This window comes from Equus przewalskii, chromosome 1 (genome assembly GCF_037783145.1).
Source record: "Equus przewalskii isolate Varuska chromosome 1, EquPr2, whole genome shotgun sequence".
NCBI classification, from domain to species: Eukaryota; Metazoa; Chordata; class Mammalia; order Perissodactyla; family Equidae; genus Equus; species Equus przewalskii.
This window is the reverse complement of record NC_091831.1, coordinates 97,117,704-97,139,455: the sequence shown is the minus strand read 5'-3', so window position 1 is coordinate 97,139,455 and position 21,752 is coordinate 97,117,704. Positions and strand designations below refer to the sequence as shown.

At 45.6% G+C, this 21,752-nt stretch overlaps 1 long non-coding RNA gene across 1 annotated transcript in view; it reads left to right on the top strand.

Moving 5' to 3' along the window:
* Positions 1-21,541, top strand: part of LOC139083206 (uncharacterized) — an 80,209-nt gene extending 58,668 nt beyond the window's left edge. The window contains exon 5 of the long non-coding RNA XR_011539739.1: positions 21,457-21,541. This is a non-coding gene — a long non-coding RNA (uncharacterized lncRNA). The remainder of the gene's footprint in view (positions 1-21,456) is intronic.
* The last annotated feature ends 211 nt before the right edge of the window (positions 21,542-21,752 follow it).

Here is a 21,752-nt window from a genome sequence, read left to right as displayed (position 1 = left end):
GCACTGTCTAGAAGGATCCGGGCGCTAGTTCTGGGACACCAGTGTTCATTCTGTGTCTTCAGTCACGTCCTTTGCCTCCCTGTGCCTCAGTTTGCAGTGTGGCTATGACATGCCCACCTCGTGGCACTGGAGTGAGAATGAAATCCACTAAGGAGGTGACAGGAAGGGGAAGATTGGGCTGGGTTTTGTGGGATTTGAAGCTTCTAAAATTTTGGGGGTGCTCTTAGGAAAAAGAGTACAAAATTACAAATAAAATTAGACACAAAGTGGATTTTTCTTCAGCATGAGGGATCACAACAGATTACAAACTGTAAAAAGCTGCCAAATAAACTGGAGGTGGGAGTGTGTGTGAGGGGGTTTATGGGAACTCTGTGCTTTCTGTTCAATTTTTCTGTAGACTGAAAAAAAAGTCAAATAATTAAAAAAAAAAAAAGGTGCCAAACAGCTCAGATGTCACACAGCCCAGAAAGGGAACATGATCTTTTTATTAATTAACTCCCTGCACATCTCTATAATCACTTTTTTCCCTACAAGTTTTTGTCCATGTATACTTTGATTTCCTTTGCACGTGACAATGATTTTGTAATATTTTATAGAGAGACTATAAAAATCATGTATAAAGATGATTCTATCTTCCCTCCAGCACGGTGGATCAGATTGGCTCTTTATTATTGGGAGCTTAGAAACTTTCCCTTCAGCTTTGCAACTCTTTATGGGTGTCATCATGTATATGTCTAGGATTGTTGACAAATGTGAGCCACCTCTGCTAAGTTTCTTCCAAATACACACCTTTCCTTAGCCTCAAGGACAGTCTCGTGGAGGAGAGAAGATCCGCCTGTGTCCACTACAAGTGAGGGATCCAAGCAGTCTGGGATGGGAAGGCAAGAGGCATAGATAACCCTTGTCTGGCACTCCCAATAATGGTGATGCTCTTTGCCTGCCCACTTTAGGGTCGGCCCTGCCCCAGCCTCTAGAGCAATCCTTTGTAGGAGGCTTTTTAGCAGTCCTGTCTTCCTGAAGCACTGGCTCTTGTATGGGTTCTAGACCCACTCTTGTTCTGCCAGCTGGGCCTCTGTTTGACTTGGGTGCTGTGCCTGACGTCCCAGCCCTTCGAAGGCAGGCCCTGTCTGGCTCCTAAGCTCTCCCTCTCCATGACCTCCACCTGGACATCCTCTTTGCGGAGGATGCTGTGAGTGGCCTGTCTGAATTTCTGAGTGTGTTTTTCCTTCTCAAATGGGAGCTCCCCGATGGCAGAGGCATGTTCTTTGTGACCCCAGCAACCAGAAGAGTACCTGGCATGAAACTGGTACTGGGAAAATTTAGGGGAATGAATGAATAAATGAGACATGGAGGCCTGGGGTGGCTTCATTGCCAAAGGGCACCTGGGAGCTCTCAGAGCACTAGGCATGGATGCTTCTGAGCTTGGCAGCGGGGGTGGGGATTTGAGGGCTGAGGGTGGGGTGTGCGGAGCATTGCCGTATTATGTTTCTAGGGCTGCTGTAACAAGGCACCACATACTGGGTGGCTGACATAATAGAAGTTTATTTTCTCACGGTTCTGGAGGCTAGAGGTCTGAAATCAGGGTGTCAGCAGGGCTGTGCTACCTCTGAAACCCATAGGGAATCCTTTCTTGCTTCTTCCTTGCTTCTGGTGCTTTTCCGGCAATCCTTGGCTTGTAATGCATCACTCCAATCAGTTACCTTCACGTGGCATCCTCCCTGGGTGTCTTCATATTGTCTTCCCTCTGTGTGTGTCTATGTCCAAATCCCCTCACTCTTTTTTTTTTGTGAGGAAGATTGGCTCTGAGCTAACATCTATGCCAGTCTTCCTCTATTTTGTATGTGGGTTGCCGCCACAGCACAGCTTGATGAGTCGTGTGTAGTCCACGTCCAGAATCCAAACCTGAGAATCTCGGGCTGTTGAAGCAGAGTGTGCAAACTTAACCACTATGCCATGGGGCTGACTCCCCAAATTTCCTCTTATAATAAGGACTTCAGTCATATTGGATTAGGACCCACCCTAATGACTTCATCTTAACTTGGTTAAATCTGCAAAGACCTTATTTCCAAATAAGGTCATATTCTGAGTTACTCGGGGTTAGGAGTTTAAGATATCTTTTTCCTAGGGTACACAAGTCAACCCATAGAAAAGCTCAAAAGCTTTTACCTGGGCCTTTTGGACATTTCCATGATTTTCATACAATGGATGGGGATGGGATGTTCTCATGGGTAGGCGAGCAAGGATCCTGGGTGGAATTTCTCAGTATCAGCTGAGACAGGGGTTAGTGCTTGCTTGATGAATGGAAGGAAGAAAGAAAGAAAGAAAAAAAGAGAGAATGAGAGAGTGAGAGAACACGTTCCTCAGTGTGCCATCCTACAGAGATGTCCTTGTGACTTCATCTTAGACATTCAGTATCATGAACTCGCCTGGACAGATCATTTCTAGAAGCTTTGGATAACGATACTACCAGACTGAACTCTCTCGATGCCTATAAATGGGAACCAGACAGACCAGCATTCAATTCCTGGCTCCATTATTTTTTCACTATGGGTAGTAGGTCAAGTTGCTTCATCTCCAAGAATCTCAGATTTCCCATGTTGAAATGAGAATGGTAATAATAATCTTATAGAATTCTTAAGCATTAAATCTGAAAATACACATAATGCACGTAAATGCCCAACAGTGATAAGCGGTCTGCTGTTGTTATCATATCTGGCTTTGTCTCTTCCGTGGCTGCCCTAGCCTCGCTTATAATCTGATTCTGGTTCCTTCCACACTGCTCCCTTCTTCCAGCTGCAGTTTATCAGGCTGTACCTGGCCAGAGCCAGAATATAGGGTAATCAGCTACCCAGTCCCAAGGTAGGCAGAAAGCCTGACTTCCGGACCAGCTCTTCAATTAAGCGGCTCTGTGGACTAAACCGTGTATCTTCTCTGTGCCCTGAGTGTCTTCATTGGAGAGATGGAAAGGTTGTTGGTCCAGTCCTCTTTATGGCCCCATCAGTGCCTACATCTTCTGTCCTTATGAATGCAGATGATAACAATTATTGGTGAGTATTGTTTTGCCATGCAACAATATTTTTATTTTTTGTCATTACTGACACTGACATGGCGAAGACCCATGGAATGAGAAGCAATAGAAGAAATCATGAGTTACAGTGTACCCCAGAGGAAAGGCAATGAACAGTGTCTGAGACTCTGTTAAGTTTCATGCATTTTGCTGTAGGCTTTGTGTATAAGTCGTATCACATATACGCCAGAGCCTCTAAGGGAGGAGCTATAACTCCCATTTTACAGGGCAGGAAACTGAGGTCTCAGTGCTGGGAAGTGGGAAAGCCAGAATTTGAACCTAGGATATCTGACATTCAGGTCCCTCTGCACAGGCAGCTGGATCCCAGAAGAACTGAGAACAGCCACGTGTTCGCCACACACAGGGGTCAGAGCTGACTTGGGCTTGAGCAATGGGCTGTTGAAGAAAGTTCTTGTGAAGGCAACAGCCCATGACTAAAGAACCACAGCCCCTCTGGCCTGCCAAGCTCCTCTGCATGAGAAAACAAGCTTTAAGAGGATAATGAACTTGGCCTCTAAGGGAAGTTAGCGGCAGCTGGCGGAAAATGTTCCTGTGCAGATTTAGCATCAGCTTCGATCCCCGTGCAGCCTGTTTCTGCGGGCGAGGAAATGGCCTCACTCTAAGGAAGAGATATCCGTCTTCCTTCAGCCCTGAACTCTGGGAGTGATTATGGCCATCCAGTGAGGCTCCCAGGCCATTCTCCTTTAAGTATTTATACTAAGCAGGTGCTTTTTGTTCATGAACTCTCTTTCTCTCAAAAGGATGTTAAAATGGGACTCCACTCTGGTTCATTTGAAGTTCTAAGACAATAAAGGCCAACTACTCCCATATTGCAAAGTGAGATGCTGGAGGACTTACAAAGGAGATGGGCGAAAACTGGATCTGGAACCTTAAACTCTTACCCACTGGAGGCTATAAAAGGGGTATAGCGACAGGACATAAAAAGTGGGAAGGGTCGAGAGGGACCATTGGGAATTGGAGAGTTTCTTTGGAATGAGCTGCACAGTGACTTCCACCCTTGATGGTGGAGGAGCAGGAGATGCTTTCCTTCTGATCCCCAATCTATTGAGAGGGACGTTAATGGGGATTCTCAAAGATCTCGGCGTGCATCCCCTGGGGCTTGAAAGCCACAGTGGACTGACACCTATCTCAAATTGGGGAATCTACAGGGCAAAAGGCTGTGGCTGGAGCTGTCTGCAGGGGACTCAGTGCACAGAAGGCTGCCTTGGGGAAATCATTCCACCCTTACCGACTGAGGTCAAATGGGAATTTTTCCTGTGGACCAGAGAGGGACAGAAAACTGATAAGGGGTTCTTACCTAGAGGGATGAGAAGACTTTGGTAGAAAAAGGTGGAAGAAATGTCATGGGATGCCCAGGGGCCAAGGGAGAAATTATAAATGATCAGCTAGAAAAGCTACATTTGCCCACATCTAGGGCACTGTAGTAACTTTAAGCGGGACACTTATAATAATAATTCGTACTCATGTAGAGCTTACTAAGGGCCAAGTGTTGTTTTAAGCACTCATTTAATTCTCAACAACTCTGTGAAGCAGATATTATTATCTCCATTTTACAGATGAGTAAACTGAGGCACCGAGAGGTCAAGTGACTTGCCCAAGGTCACACAAGTAGAAAGTGGCAGAGCTGGGATTCAAATCCAGGTAGTCTGGCTCAAGAGTTCACACTTTTAATCAATACGCTGATGCTGAATTTTCTAGTAGCAACGAAGCCGTTACACAGTTCTGTGGTTCCTCTCCCAGAACTCCATGAAGGAAGCTGGGATCCTGGTACACTCATCCTGGCCCCACTCTTCTCCCAGGGGCAGCGCACCGAGTCCCTGACTCGCCCTTCACTTGGCAACACCTCCCACATTCTCCCAGCATGTTTTCCTGAAGGCCTATGCCTGGGACACAGTCATCTCTTCTCCCCGCCAACTCTAAACTCTGTCTGGAGATCTTGGCACAAGCCCCACATGCTTCTTCATAGGCCCCTCTGCCCATTGGTACAGGAGCAGCTGTACAAGTCCAGCCTCTGGGAATCCCATAGTTTACTAAGGGAGAGGCGACAGGTTCAAGTGGGATGCTTTTTGTTGCTCAGGTCAGCTGGGGAGACTCCGAGGGTTTTTTTTATTAGCCCTTCCTCCTCCTCCATGGGCTCCAAGCCCTCTGTAGCCTGAGGTAGGAGACAGCTCCGGGGTAGGAGGACGATGCTGTACCTGGAGTGGATGATCTGGGAGGGTCCTGAGCTCTGTACTTGGGAGAACAAGCTGCTCAAGCGCAGGCAGAAATATATCTGCCTGCACCTCCTATGCTGTGATGCCCACCAGAGATCCTTCAGCAAAAGGAACTCTTAATGAACATGTTTCTGAGAAAACACAAAACTTAAGAAAAAGTATATATACACACACACACACATATATACATATGTATAAGATATATACAAGTATTTGCAATTATAAAAAAATTTGTATTCATTTGTATGTATGTGTATACATACACGTATATCCATCTCCCTCTCTCTCTCTCTCTCTGTCAAACTTTGCAGGATGCCTGGCAGGGAAACAGAGAATCTACAGTCACAGGTGACCCTAGAGGTTGTTACCCAACCTTCTGATTAGTAAGTTAGAAAACTGAGACCCAGAGGTGCCAAGTGATCTGCCCACCATCCTACAGCTGGGCATAGTGGAGCTGGGTTGGTCCTGCTCTCCTGTCTTCTCCGTGCGCGTGCGCGGCTCCTCCCCACTCACCACTGCTTTCGTTTCCTAAGTGCCGAGTATGTGCTTCGTGAGGTCCCAGGCACTCCTCCCATGTGGCCTCAGTCAGACTCTGTTTTAAGAGTAGGATACTGAGGGGCAGAATGGGTAAGGGGCCTAGTCATATGATGGTCCACGATAGAACTTCCAGATCTAATTCCAAAGTCTGAGCTCTTCACGGGATGCGCAAGGCTCGACATCGTGTGCCAGCTCCAGTTGGCTGGTAGTGGCTGCATGGAGTGCTCGGGGTCTGGGCTGATTCGAAGAGGGGCTTCAGTCTCTGTGACCCTGGTCTCTATCCTGCACACCTGACTCTTAGCTCGGAGCCCTTTGGAGTTCTCGGGTGAAAGCCTGGGCTGCGTCCCGGAGCCCTTGCTGCTTGGTGGGCTCTGAATTCCAACTTCACTCCTTTGAAACCCATAGGCTGCCTAAATTTTGTTCAGCTTTTTGGCTACCAGTCATTGTCCTGGAATCAGTGAATGCCACAAGCGGAGAAGGGTCTCCATTGATGGCTCACTCCTGCACTTCTCTTCACTCTCTGCTCTTGGCCCCTCAAGTCCTTGCTTCCTCAGTAACTCTCTGACTTCAAACAGCTATTTAAATATTTTTTGTTCCCCTAGTTCTTGCAGCAGGAGGGTCCGTTGACCACATACTAATCTACTTGTATCAGAAGACTAACTTCCCTACATTAGGATCTAGAGAAACAAATCTGGAATTTCAGTGCTAGTTGAGTTATTTGAGAAATCGGCCTCCTCCCAGAAGCTCTTTCCTGAACTAGGCTGTACCTCTGAGTCTCGTCCACCTTTTAGGTTAAACTGCTGGTTAATGATGGAGCTTGGGACAGTCAGCATTCTCTCTCCGTGAAGGGCAATGGACACAATTTCTCTGATGTTGGGCCCTCTTGCCCAGCAAAGTTGGGTGAGTTCTACAAGGCAGTCTCCAGGCAGAGCTGGCTATCTAAGAGAGTAATCGCATCTCCTTCTATCATGAAGCTTTAGATCCCTGGTTCACAGCGAGGTGCCCAATGGCCAGAGTGAAGCTCAAATAAAGCCCGTTAAGTTCCACTGGGGCACAGGTTGCTCAGGGAGGCTGGACTGACGTGACTGTGAGCATATCTGAGGATAATAAATATCTGCCCCCATCTTTCCACTGTTACCCTGCCAAATCCTCCAAGAAATGCACAACACAAGAGGGGTTATTGCCCGGCCTGAGCTGTGCTCCTATTTCTCAAGTAGTTTGCTCTAAATGGTCAGAATAAGTAATGATGTATAAAAGGAATGAAATGGTGACAAAAATGGACCCGATTGCAAAGTGCTTATACAGTATTTATGGCCCAGATATACCATTGAGTGCTGTATGTGGGGAATGAGTGATGCTTTAGCAATGCCCAGTGCTTTGCTTTGCAGAAGCTGGTGACAGGTAGAGAGGGCACACCCCTGCATTCGCGAGGGGCGGGAGAGCTCTCCTCTCGGAGTGGCCAATGGCAAAAGCCTGCTAGGCTGTAGTCCTCATTTGTCCTTCTTGTGACCTCGCGTGTTTGTAATTCTGCACCTCCCCCTCCTTTCCTTCCAGCTCATGAGACATCCTTAGTGCAGCCGCTGCAGCAAAAAATCAGAGAAAGTCAAGCTGTAAGATGTTATCTGGGCAGAGTGAAGTTTAATGGGGTGCAGCTAAGTCAATGGGCAGCAGGCAAGGAGGAGAAAGGCCACGGTCATTGTAAAGTCAGACCTCCCTGGGTGAAGCCTGGCTCTGCGACTTTCGTGTCCTTGGCTAGTCTCTTAACCTCTGAATGTCTCCTTCATCATCTGTTAAAGGAGGACAATCACGCCGACACAGCAGCTTTGTAAGGAAAGGGAAATAAGACACTGCCCACGAAGGGTAATGCATCCTCATCCTGGCGTCTCAGTTTCTCCACTTTCCAGTCACCACAGCCTTTTATTACACTGACTCTTAGCCACCTCCGCCTTGCTTGTGCCCTGCATCTTGTCACCACCAGAAAAAGCACCTCATCAGAAATCTTCACTCTAAAACGTCCCATCTCCTGACCCTTCCAGCTCGCTCAGGGCCCCTGCTGCCATGATTCTTCCACTGGATCAGGACCTCCATCCTCATGGTCTCTGTCCCAGAAGGAGAAACAGAGTGGACTTCCTGCTCCCACATGTGTCCCCCTACCTCTGTCTGCACAAACAGAGAGGGCAATGTTCTTAGAATTTAAATCTGATCACACTCTCCCTCTGCTTAAAGGCTTTCAATGGTTTCCTAAGTGTTACTCAACAACCAAACAACTAACGTCTGAGCCCATAAATATGTTTGAGCACCTACTGTGTGCCAGCTGCTGGGTTATGTCAGTGAATAAGACACAAGCAGAGCTTGCTGTCAGCTCCTCCTTGTACTGTGATGGAAAATTGCCACCCCCTCTTAACATCATCCCTTTCCCACTTGGCTGGGTCTCTGATGACATCTCTGCCCACCAACCCCTGTGTCTTTACACTCCTTCAAAAACCTTTTGTTGAGAACCCACTATGTGTCTGGAGCAATCTTGTTTGATCTTTACCATGAAGTGGATAATTTTCTTCACTTCTCAGATGATGAAACTGAGCTTCAGAGAAGTCGAAGAATTTGCCCCAGATCACACAGCACCAGGAGTCGAACCAGGCAGCCAGGCTCCTCCAGCTGCATGTTTCTGCCGTGTCGCCCTGCCTGGGTAGCTCCAGGGCTGTGGGTTAGCCCCACCATTTACTATGAAGCCACCACCATTACCCAGAATAAACCCTGTGGTGCAACGCAGGCCAGCAAGACCTTGGAGGCACCCCACCCGCAACACAACTCCTTTGTAGAAAATCTTAGGCCATTGCCCAGGCAAAACCCTATCTTCTGAGTTCTCTCATTGTCCTGTCTCTTGCCAGTACCCTTACTCAATGCTTCTGGTTTTCTAGCCTTTTCCTTCCCACGCTCCCCAACAATTCTGGGTCGAACGGTCCTGTGACGTAGACGAGATCTTATCCTCATCCCCATTTTGGATGACAAAGACAATTAGGTGAAGAGAGTTTAATTGACTTGCTCCTGCCCCGTTAGTGAGAAGTAGACAAAGATTTGATCCCAGGACTTCTGTTCAAAATATTCCATCCCATTGTTCCTTATTGCCATGTCACTGTCATTTCTGCCTATGGAATCCTGCAGTGGGGAGTTCCCATAGGCTTCATCTGTGTGCTAACGCTGCTTAATTTTAGCAGTTTCTCGGAGCTCTGTGTTGAGAAGGGCTCTGAGGCTGCATTTAGACTCAGCTGAAGTGAGTGTTCTGATTGTTTGGGGTCTCTGCTAAGTGTGGGGCCATGCATTGGCTGTTCCTGAATTTCCATATCATCTTGCAGGTAACATAATGTGGAAGCATCTAGCACAGTGCTGGGGATGTCGTAGAAGCTTAGAAAATGTTTGTGAAAAACTAGTTGATACACATGGTGTTGCTAGGAAGAAGAGTAGTGAAAAATACTAATTCCTTTAAAATATCCACATCTGGTCTTGCATTAGATGGGGTTTAGGGCTGATTCCGGAAATAGAAACAGTGGACTGTTCAAACATTACAAACTTCAGTTCTGACGTCTATAATAAAGTGGAGGTAGTAATGGTACTTATCCAGTAGGGTTGTTGAGTGGATTAAATGAGATAATGTATGTAAAAATAACATATAGAAAATATTCCGCAGACATACTGACATGTTGAAAGGGTTTCATAGATGTCAACTATTAATGGTATGACACATAAAATTCATAGCACAGTGCCTGGCACGTCAAAGGCACTCAAAAAAATTTTCCTTTCCTTCTGCTGCAAGGAACCAGGCAGGATGCTCTCCGTCTTCTGCCCTGGATCCTCCATCTGCAAATCGGAATCTGCCAGCTTCGTGGTCAGGTCTCAGGGGTGCCATGGAGACATCTGTAAAGCTTGCAGTTGCCCGGATGACAAGGACAAAGAAGAGAACTGGTCTATTTGCAAATCATGACCTACTTCTTCCAGTGAAAAGGTGCTTACAGATGGCCCCCGGCAGCAGGAGCAGTGAGAGGCTGCGTCCAGGCCCCTGAGCTTATTTGGAACAGTTGCAGAAGGACCACCAGCGTCCAATGTCAGGATACTATGCCATTGCTAAGTACCTCTTGGTCCTGCCCAACGTTCTTGCCTTTCACTGTTCAGCTTGCAGTCAGCTCAGGATAGTGCTTTGGGCAGAATGGAAAGTCTAGGTGGTGTGGACGGGGCATCAAGAAAAGTGTCTAATTTGTTGGATGCAGAGTCTCAGGAAATGTCTGGAGAGTCTGAAAAATTTTCAAGACCTACGGACTAAAAAGTGCCTAAAAGATTGGTTAGCACTGTCTTGATAGCCTTCTCCACTTGAAGATGCTCATAATTATTTCCCTGTGATTGGTCCAGACTTTTGTCTTTTGGGTTATTTGGAACTAAATTTGTTTCCAGAAGCATGGGGCTTGTGTTGAAAAGCACAGGTTCATTCACCCATTCAGACAGCTTCAAATCATGATGCTGTTACTCTCTTGTCATTTGACCTTGGACCAGTTAATTAACCCTTCTCTCTTCTAATCTATACTATGGGATAATGCTACTTCCCTTAGAGTTTATTTGTGAGAAGAAAATAAAAGAATGAATGGACAGCATGTATCACAGAGCACAGCCCAGAGTAGGAGATGGGGCTGTCATTGACATTACTGCCCAAGCAGATTTTCTGGGCAGAGAGGGAAGAGCTCTTGTTCTCAGAAGATACTGTTCTCCTTAAGGCTGAATGAGCTCAGAAGTCACCAAAATCCCAATGCTCTGTTTCCTATGGTGATAGTAATACCACTTTGCCTGCTTTACCAAATTGTTGTAAAAAATCAACAAAGTAATCAATGAGAAAGAGCCTGGTTAACTACAAAGCATTACCCAAGTGGAAGGCGATTTTTTCGGATCAGGTTTATTGAGGGATAATTTACATGCAATAAAATTCACCCTTTTAAGGGGTACAGTTAGACAAGTTTTAATAAATGCCTACAGTCGTGTAACCATGACCATGGTCAAGATATAGAATGGTTCCATCACTCCAAAAAAATTCCCTCGTGCCTCCTTGCAGTAAATCCCCTCCCCCAGCACCCAACCCTGAACAACTACTGATTGGCTTGCTGTCCCTACATTTTTCCCTTTGTAGAATGTTATATCAATGGAATCGTAAAGTACACAGTCTTCTGTCTGGCTTTTTCTGTTTAGCGTAATGCTTTTGAGATTCACCCACATGGTTGTGTGGATGAATAGTTTATTCCTTTTTGTTATTGAGTGGTATCCCATTGTATGGTGCTAGAAACTAAGCTGTCTTCCCCCCAAATCTGTATATTGAAGCTTTAACCCGTCAGTGTAATAGTATGTGGAGATGGGGTTGTCGGGAGATAATCAGGTTTACATGAGGTCATAAGGGTGGGCTCTTCATGTTGGGATTAGTGCCTTTATGAGAAGAGACATCACAGAGTACTCTCTCTCTCTTTCTCTCCCTCTCTCTCTCTCTCCCTCTCTCTCTCTCCCTCTCCCTCTCCCTCTCTCTCTCTCTCTCTCTCTCTCTCTCTCTGCCATGTGTGGACATGGCCAGAAGGTGGCCCTCTGCAAAGCAGAAAGAGAGCTCCCACCAGAACCTGACCATGCCTGCATCCTGATCTTGGATTTCCAGCCTCCGGAACTGTGAGAAAATAGATGTCTGTTGTTTAGACCCCCTAGTCTGTGCTATTTTGTCATGGCAGCCTGAGCTGACTAAGACATATAGTTAGAAATTTTTAAAAAAGACAAATGTTAATATAAATAAATGTAAATATATGAAAATATAAAATATAATAAAGTATATTTACATTTCTCACATTAATTCCTTTAACATATCTAAAAATATTGTATCATAAATGTGCTGTTCACAGGATAATCACAGCATTTGAAAAATATGAATTCAGAGCTCTGTGTTAAAAGACGTAAAATTTCAAATGCTGCTGTTGCCTTGAAATCTCTGAGCCCCACAAGGCCCCAAAAGCCTCACCAGATATGCCCCTCACCCAGTGGGGTAAGGCCCCTTTCCCAGACGGTTCCCTTACCAGCTGAATCAGCTGTACCCCACGGGGTTCTCAACATAATGGCTTCGTGTGTCTGACAACCCAAAGACATATTCAAACAAACGGGTCACATCCTCCCATGGGAACCACTAGTTACCTCACCCTCTTGTCACTATAAAGCCTGCCTCTCACAGCTCCTGGCTGTTCACTCTGTCCCTGAGTGCAACCCCATGTGGCCCTCCCTGCAAGATGCTGTGTCCTCCTCCCCCGGGCTGGGAGCATATGTGACTAATAAACTGTTGCCAATCTCATCTGGCCAGTGTCAGGGGTTGCGTTTTTGGCTATCTTGTATTATTTTCCTTCACCAAAGAGGTGGATAGGAGGTGACCTGAACAAGCACACAGCAGATTTTGTGGTTTGGTAACAGAATTTTGAGGTTGTTTAACATCCTCACTGGTCATCTTCTTCAGTATTTTAGTGTAGCTCTGTTATGCTGTGCACGGCCCACTTGCAGACAACGTTAAAGGGCTTGGTCTGCGGCCTTCTTGAATAGGGACCCCATTCAAATGATCCTGAGAAAGGGATTGTTTTCAACCATTTTGTATCCCTGACCTTTCCAGAGAGCCACAAGACCTCTGGACCAGGACTAGCCAGAGGCTGGGAAGGAGGGAGAAGAAAGCCCTTCATGGAGAAGACAACATCATTCGGGGAGAGAAATTGGTCCATTCTCCACTCAGGATCAGGATATGATTCCAAACTGGCTTTGTTTTTTCCAGTCCAGTGGTCTCCCTCCAGCAAGTCATGGTCCTTGTGAATCCAGAGAGTGTATCGCGTGGACAAGGGAGGGTCTTCTCTAACCATTTGCTTGAAATTCTCGTCTCCCTGCCCTCTCACTCCCAATTCTGGATTGGCCTCCACAAGCCTCTTGGTGCCTGCATTTGTCAGGGTTCTCCAGAGAAATAGAATCAATAAGGTAGATATACACATATATATCTTATCTATCTATCTGTCTGTCTATCTATCTATCTATGTATCTATCATCTATCTATCTACCTATCATCTATCTATCTATCAATCTATCTACCTACCTACCTACCTATTATCTATGTATGTATGTATCTATCTATCATCTACCTACCTACCTATCATCTATCTATCTATCTTCCTATCATCTATCTATCACCTATCTATCTATCTACCTACCTACCTATCAAGAGAGATTTATTTTAAGGAGTTGGCTGACATGATTATGGAGGCTGGCAAGTCCAATATCTGCAAGGTAGACCACTAGGCTGGAGGCCCTCGGAAGAGCCGATGTTGCAGTTCAAGTCCAAAGACTGTGCTGCAGAATTCCATCTTGCTCGGGGAAAGTCAGTCTTTGTTCTAGTAAGGCCTTCAGCTGATTGGATGAGGCCCATCCTCATTATGGAGGCCAATCTGCTTTACTCATGATTTAGATGTTAAGCTCATCCAAAACCACCCACAGAAACATTCAGAATAATGTCTGACCAAATATTTAGGCACTGTGGCCCAGCCAGTTTGATACATAAAATTAGCCATCATAATCCCCATGCTGAGCTGCTGGGCATGGCCAGAGGAAGTCACACCACGGCACTGCCTGCATTCACTTTGGATACAAAATTGTAAAATGACCTCTCTACAGACTGTCCTTTGTCCTGAGAGGAATGCAGACTCTCTTCTTGGACTGTCCATGCTCCCTCCTTTGCTGTCGTTATCCCCAATGTGCCCACTTTGTATGTCCCTGAGGACACACAGGCTCAGATGCGAACTGTCCTTTCTCTGCAGGCCCACCTACGTTCCCAGCTGTATTTGGAGTGACCTTCTTACTCTTCCAGGTGGTTACAATGAAGGAAGAGTCCCTCCTTTTACCAAAGGACAGTCCCCCTGCTAGGGCTCTGGGTCTCTTTCCCTTGCTCCTTCTCAAGGACCTCACTCCTGTTGGCCTCTTCCTCTCCTGCATCATTGACCTCTCTCTGCACGGTCACTCTCACCAACACACACACATACTTGAGGATTCCCCATCTTACAATAGCCTCACTGGACCCCATGCCCTCCAGGTGTGCTCCATTTCTCTGCTCCCAACATAATCAAATTTCTTGAAAAGCTTCTCTACTCATGTTGGCTTCACGCATCGACAGTTCCGCCCTGGTTTGTCTTTACCTCTCCCCTAAGATTTCTCCCATCAGACTCTCCACTCATCCCCATTTCCTCACAGATGACCTCCCGTAGCATCCCTCATGGCTCATCATTCACTCTCTCCTTGAAACATTCTGTTCTCCTAGATTTTGGTCTATTTGGGGTTTCTTCCTACGTCGCTGGCTTCTTCTCCTCTGTCACCCTTACTGTATCTTCTGCCTGACCTCCAAAGTTTAGAAATTTCTTGAGGCTACATCCTAAGTCTCCTGTTTTCTCTCTTCACTCTTCTCTTAGGTGGTATCATCCTTTTCTCTAGACCTAAATATCACCTTTCAGGTGCCAATTCCCAAAAGTGTATCTCCAGCCAGCTCTCTCCTTTGAGCTGCAGACTCACATCCCAAACTGACCCCTTGATATTTTCACTCGAATTCTTCCCATCTTGTATCTCAAAACTGGTATGTCTATATCTTGGTTTCTTTAAAGCCTGTCCCCATGCCTCCTGGCCTTAACTCTGTCAATGGCAATACCAACCATTCAGTAATTTGAGTCACAAATACATGGGACACTGTGATCTCTCTTTTTCCCTCATTACGCTCCACCCCCCAAGTTTGTCACATGGCTCAATTCCATCCATTTTGTCTATATTTCCACCCCAACTAACTTAATCCACGAAAACCTTCTCAGGGGAGTCCTGCAGACACTGTTCTCCTCATTCCCACTCCTACCCTCCTACAGTCTATATTTAACACAGAAACCATGTAGTTTTAATTGTCTATATATGATCATGTCACTTTTCTGCTAAAACTTTCCAATGACTTCCCATTAATAATAAAATTCAAATCACTTATGGCAGCCTGTGTGGGCTGGTCCTAATCTGCCTCTCCCTGCCATCCTTGCCTCTGCTCCCTATGATCCAGCCATGCTGGCTTTGTTTCTAGTCTGGAAACGCAAGGCCTGCACCCTTTCCCAACTCAGATTTTCTCATGCTCTCCACTCTTTCTGGAAGCTCTGTCATCAATCCTTCAAATGGGCTGCTCCTCATGCTGCAAGTCTCAACTTAATTTTCACCTCTGCTCCTGACTTTGCAAAGAAGGTCCTACCTCTTATGGTCCTTCCAACTCCCTAGATTATTTCTATTATAGCACCATGTTTTGTAATTACTTACACACTTTTTTGGGTCCAAGTCCTCCACTATAACGTTAGCTCCATGAGAGCAGGGCTCTGTCTGTGCGGCTCCCTTCCCTGTTCCTGGCATCAAGCAGTGTCCAGCACAAAGCAGGCTCTCACGCATCTTTAAGGAGCTTGCAATCCAGGGCACTGACAGCGACGTGAGAGGATTTAGTGGGAGATGTATTTCCCTCCAGGCTCTGTCCAGGTGGGCTCTGTGACCTTGGACAAATCACCTTCTCTTTCTGGGCCTGAACCTCCAAGTGTGTGGTAGACACATAATAATAAATATTTTATAGAATTGAGCAAATCACAAGGAAGGTATGAGTTATTCAGTTGGGGAGGGACCTGCGCTTTTCACTGTCACTGACCTCCCTGGAATAATAGCATCAGAGGAAGATGACACATTTACTGCACTGATGTTACAGATATTGTCAGACACCATATTTAAGAGATCTGCGTAAACCCCTAAATACAGTCATCGGGTCTCCCCACTGTTTGCACAGAGACCCCTTTTTCTTTTTAAAATTATTTTCTTGAGGTCATAATGGTTTCTAACATGGTGTAATTTCAGGTGTACATTATTATATATCAGTTTCTGTGTAGACTGCATTGTGCTCACCACCAATAGTCTAGTTTTTATCTGTCACCATATACATGTGCCTTTTTACCCCTTTTACCCACTCCCCCACCCCCACCCCCTCTGGTGACCACTAATCTGTTCTTTTTGTCCGTGTGTTTATCTTCCACATATGAGTGAAATCATACAGGGTTTGTCTTTCTCTGTCTGACTTATTTCATGTAGCATAATATGCTCAAGTTCTACTCATGTTGTCGCAAATGGGTCGATTTTGTCTTTTTTATGGCTGAGTAGTATTCCATTGTGTGTGTGTGTGTGTTTGTGTGTGTGTGTGTGTGTGTGTGTGTGTGAGCATCTTCTTTATCCATTCATTTGTTGTTGAGACTTGGGTTGCTTCCATGTCTTGGCTATTGTGAGTAATGCTGTGATGAACATAGGGGTGCATGAGTCTGTTTGAATTGTTGATTTCAAGCTCTTTGGATAAATACCCAGTAGTGAAATAGTTGGATCATATGGTATTTCTACTTTTAACTTTTTGAGAAGTCTCTATACTATTTTCTATAGTAGCTGCACCAGTTTACATTCCTACGAGCAGTGACTGAGGGTTTGCTTTTCACCACATCTTTTCCAACACTTGTTATTTCCTGTCTTGTTAATTGTAGCCATTCTGACAGGTGTGAGGTGATATCTTCTTGTAGTTTCAATTTGCATTTCCCTAATAATTAGTCATGTTGACCATCTTTTCACGTGCCTGTTGGCCATCTGTATGTCCTCTTTGGAAAAATGTCTGTTCATATCCTCTGTCGAATTTTTGATCAAATTTTTTATTTTTTTGTTGTTGAGTTGTATGAGTTCTTTATATATTTTGGAAATTAACCCCTTGTTGGATATATGATTTCCAAATATTTTCTCCCAGTTGGTGGGTTGTCTTTTTGTTTTGTTCATGGTTTCCTTTGCCTTGCAGAAGCTTTTTAGTCTGATGTAGTCCCATTTGTTTATTTTGTCTTTTGTTTCTCTTGCCTGAGTAGATATGGTATTTGAGAAGATACTGCTAAGATGGAGGTACCGATGTAACAGTGTACTGCCTATATTTTCTTCTAGGAGTTTTATAGTTTCACGTCTCGCATTAACATCATTAATCCATTTTGAGTTAATTTTTGTCTTTACTGTGAGACAATGCTCTGCTTTCATTCTTTTGCACACAACTGGCCAGTTTTCCCAACACCATTCATTGAAGAGACTTAACCCTCTCTTACTATTGTAGTAAATTACCAAGATGATCTTTGTGATCTCCTGGGATGTGCAGAAATCACAAAGATTAGAGATTGTCTGCATTATCCCTGGTGGTAATCAGTAAGAAAACCCTTCTTAAGATTCTGGGCCTTAAATCCAAATGGGCCAGGCTGCTCATATTTGAGCTAAAACTCTCCTCTTTAAGCATCATTAATCACAAGGCACATAAAACTGATGGAAAGTTTTAGGGACAAGAGACAAGAACAGCCAGAAGGACATTAAATAATACCATTGCTTAGAGAAATGGAAGGATAATCTTCAGAAGTCTCTAACAGAGAGAATTAGGAATCAGGGAGAAAAAGACTTTGAGTGCTAAAGCAAATGATTTTAATTGAACCCTTTACTTCAGATATTCTTATTTCTGCTAGAGCTTATTATGCTAAAGCAAAATGTTAAGCACATTCTTGAAAGTTTATGTAAGCGCTGAGCTTCCTTTTGGATTTTTTGGGGGGTTACCATTCAGAATGAATGGGGTCAAGGAGAGGAGGGGTTGAAAATGGTGGGAGAGACAGACGTGCTTGCTGAAAAAAATGGGATCAAATATCAGCCACAAAACTTTTCCCAGAGAACCCTAGCCTAGAGCTAAAAGTGGGGTCACCATTATGTTATAAAACAGAATCCCCCTGGATCTGTTTTCCTCTGCCAAATGGGAAAGTCAGCTCCTCTTGAATTCCTTCCAAGTGGTCAAAAGGAGTACTTGGGGTGTCCACAGGTGCCACGGAAAGTTGTGCGCTTGATTCCCTGAGGCATCTAGCACCTTCCTCCTCTCTTGGTGATACACTTGGAAGGGATAAGTCTTGTGAGCTCTCACACCAAAAGAGCCCTTTCTGCTGCTGACTCTCACAGAGATAGAAAAGGAGCCATTCCCCCTGCTTTACAGACGTGTTTATCACAGCCCTTGTGTTCTATGACTCAGGCCTTGAGGAGGGGCCTGGGCCACGGCACCTTTGGGTGGCCAAGTCTGAGGAATATTTCAAATCATCTCCCTTTCTTTGTTCTTTCTCAGCCTGAGTGCCAGCTCCCTCTCTTCTCTGAGGCTGAGGTCTTCCTAGGAGGCTCCTCTGTGGCTTATTTGAAGTTGGAGATGCTTCCTCCACCACTCCTCAGAACTTCCAAGTCCTATCTGAAGCCCAAGTAAACACAGCTTCAGTTCACACTGAGCCCCCTCTCGCAGTAACACTTGTCTCTCTATTTCATCCTTTCTAAGCTGGCTCGAAAACTTTGTTGAGCCAAGGGCAACAATGCAGGTATGGAGTGGGCAGACAGCAGCTGTTGTTACCTTAGCTAGAGCTTATGTCCTCACAGGCTGACTTTGGAGTGGATCGGAAGGGCAAGCTACCGCCAGGATCCATTATGGTGCTTCCTGCTTCCTCTTCAGGGACGCTCAAGTGCCTATTTGGAAAGACCCCAAAGAGGAGGCGGAAGGAAATTGGAGAAAAGAAAGAAAAGATTTTACATAAAATTTAAAGGACTTACAGGCACTTCAAGGCCACTCCTTGCTTTTTGGATGCCCACGGCTGAGTAGCACCAAGTCTCAGATTCCATCTGTCCTCCAGGCCAGGCACACTTGAACCTGGGAAAGTGGCAAGAGGGCCTTTCTTGTCTTGCTGGGTAGCTGAGCTGAGTGACTGCACCACAGGAAAACAGCAAGATATTTTCCCCTTTGTACAAACCACCCTACAAGCTCTCTCCACATTCAGTGTCCCTCTACTGCCTCTGCATTACGGGAAGTAACTACTTCCCAGCCTGGCCTCCAATTCTACAGTATTTGGCTCACCTCACCCCTTCAGGATGCTCCTCTGCACACTTCCACTGCACACACCATATCTGCAAGCGTCCTGTACCCCTTCTCTTGTTCTTGAACTCTCTTGTTCTTCCCTCATGGAGTGAATGCCTTCCTCCTGCCCCTGTCTGTCAAAGTGCTAACTCATTCAGCCAACGGTTCAGCTTAAGAGCTTCTGCCATCAAAGTGTGCCTCTGCTCTGCCAGAGGTCACCTCTCATGTGTCTGTGTCTTCCCACAGCACCCTGTTCTCTCATCAGGGAACCTGTACTCCATATGTCATAGTTGTTAGTACACATGTCTTATCTTCTAGTAAAGTCTTTGAAAGTGCTATTGACCTTATTCATATTTTTGCAGAATACCTTGTATATTGTTCTGCTCACAGTAGGTGCTTAAAACATGTCTATTTAGTTGAATAGTTTGCCCCAGGCCATGCAAACACAGTCAACAATGAGTCAGGAAGGCTGGACCTTGCAGTGCGTCTGAATTTGCATTGTCCTAAGGCGGGGGGGTCGGGGCGGGGGTGAGTAAATTAGAGTGGGGACTCAAATTGTAGGGGCAATTCAGACACCATCACAAAATGAGTCTAGTTTGTCTCAGTCACTTAGAGTTAAGCTTTGATCCAATCCTTTTTCTTTGAATAAAAAGTAGAACAGGGAGAGAGAAGAAATAAAGGAACATTTGAGATGTGTTTCAATTATTAATGAGTATTTGAGTTATGAATAAGGAAGTCCCAAATCGAATTGAATGCTTATCACTCATTCAATCAGTAAGCATGCCCTGGACAAATATTTGGTGAGCACCAACCATGCGCTGTGCCCTCTACCTGTGATATATGGTGAGTGATGGGGCCATAGCCCCTGACCTCACAGGGCACACATGCGAGCATCTATCATGTACTGGCACTTGAGGATGAAGCAGATGGGGATGATGAAAGTGAGTTCCGGCCCCCTTGGGCCCTCAACATGGGGGTGCAAGGCAGAGCTCACCTATGACTTCACTGGAGTGTGACAAAGGCTGGGAGAGGAGTAAGCATAGTTCAAGAAGGGGAGCCAAGGGGGCAAATGGAGCCCAGGCTGTGGAGGGTCAGGGAGCTGCTGCCAGACCTCAAGGGATCTGAGGGTATTCCTGGGGGTTGATGGTAGAGGAATCTCGAAGCCCAGGGAACGGAGAAAGAAAACACAGATGCAGCTTGCCAATCAGATTGGCCTGGGTCCAAATCCCAGGTCTGCTAATTCTGGTGGCTGTGACTATTATTATTATTATTTTAACTTTTTATTAAGATTATGATAGTTTACAACCTTGTGAAATTTCAGTTGTACATTATTGTTAGTCATGTTGTAGGTGCACCACTTCACCCTTTGTGCCCACCCTCCACCCCCTCTTTCCCCTGGTAACCACCAATCAGTTCTCTTTGTCTACATGTTTAACTTCCACCTGTGAGTGGAGTCATACAGAGTTTGTCTTTCTCTATCTAGCTTATTTCACTTAACATAATACCCTTAAGGTCCATCCATGTTGTTGTGAATGGGATGATTTTGTCCTTTTTTATGGCTGAGTAGTATTCCATTGTGTGTATATATATATATATATATATATATATATATATATATATACACCATATCTTCTTTATCCAATCATCAGTTGCTGGGCACTTAGGCTGCTTCCTTGTCTTGGCTTATGACTATTATTTTTATCAACCACAGCGTGCTCATCAGTATGAGTGAGCAGGGCACGTTTGGGGAGTTCAGTTCAGCGTGGTCAGAGTGGGAGTCCGAGGCCCTGGGGTTGGAAATGTTGCTGGAGAAATTTAGAGCAGCTAGTGTAATATTCTGCTTTTCTAACGTTTTACGGCATTGGCATCAGTGTTTTTGGCCACCTTGTTTTCTGTGGAATTAGCAGCAAAGCTGGGGAAGGCAGATGCACCCCTTAAGGGCCCAGAACTGAGACCCTCTTGAGCTCCCAGTAGTGTGACCTTGAGAAACAATTGCCTCCCAGACCCTGGAGAAGGCATCTGTGAAAACACACCGCAAATCCTTCCTCTTTGTTCTGGGTCACGCGGGGCAGAAGTGATCTGCACTTGGTATTCCACTATCGCTTTTCTGAGCCTGGCTGTGACGGCCACACAGAGGGGTGACCTTGAGGACACTGAGTTGCTTTTCAGCTGTTTTGTCTGGGCAGTCTCCTGGTTTTTGTTCCAAACTAATTTTGAGAGGGCCTGGCCAGCATCACTGCAGCTTCCCCCTCTCTCATCGGCCGCTCCCACAGCTCACAGGGCTCTTCCTTTTCCTGCACATCTGAAATCTCTTGGGGCCATTTGTCCCCTGGGGAGAGGCAAGGTGGCAGTGGGGTGTCAATTTCAGCTCAAAAGTAGTGAAGTCCCAAATGAATCTCATGGGCTGAGATGAGACCCCTGAGAGTTCAAGAAGGGGATGGGGGATGGAGAAGGCATGGGGCTATTTGTCCCTGGTCATTGTCACAAAGAATGTCACATTTAGACTTTTGATCTTCTCTATGAAGGAGGTTGTACTCATAATGATTTCTTTGTGATTAAAGTATAATAAATATGTTGCCCTGGTTTTTATTTTTTCATAGGCTTGCTCTGCCCACTCTTTCCTCCAAATGGAAGTGGCCCAAGTCTCTCTCAACCTATGCGTGGTTCCTTCAGGCTCACAGGTGGGTCTCATGGGTCTACGGCCTCACCAGGTGAGTGATCACATCAGTACACAGGTGAAAGACCTGGAGGGACCTGAAGTCAGGGTTGAAAAGTTGGGCGAAGAAGAAAGGAAGAGCAACTGGGAGGAGTGACAAGTGAGGACAGAATCACCTATGCAATTTTTTTCTGTCTGTTTTTGCCTGAGGGTGCCCAGGCCATCTTTCATGGAAGTCTG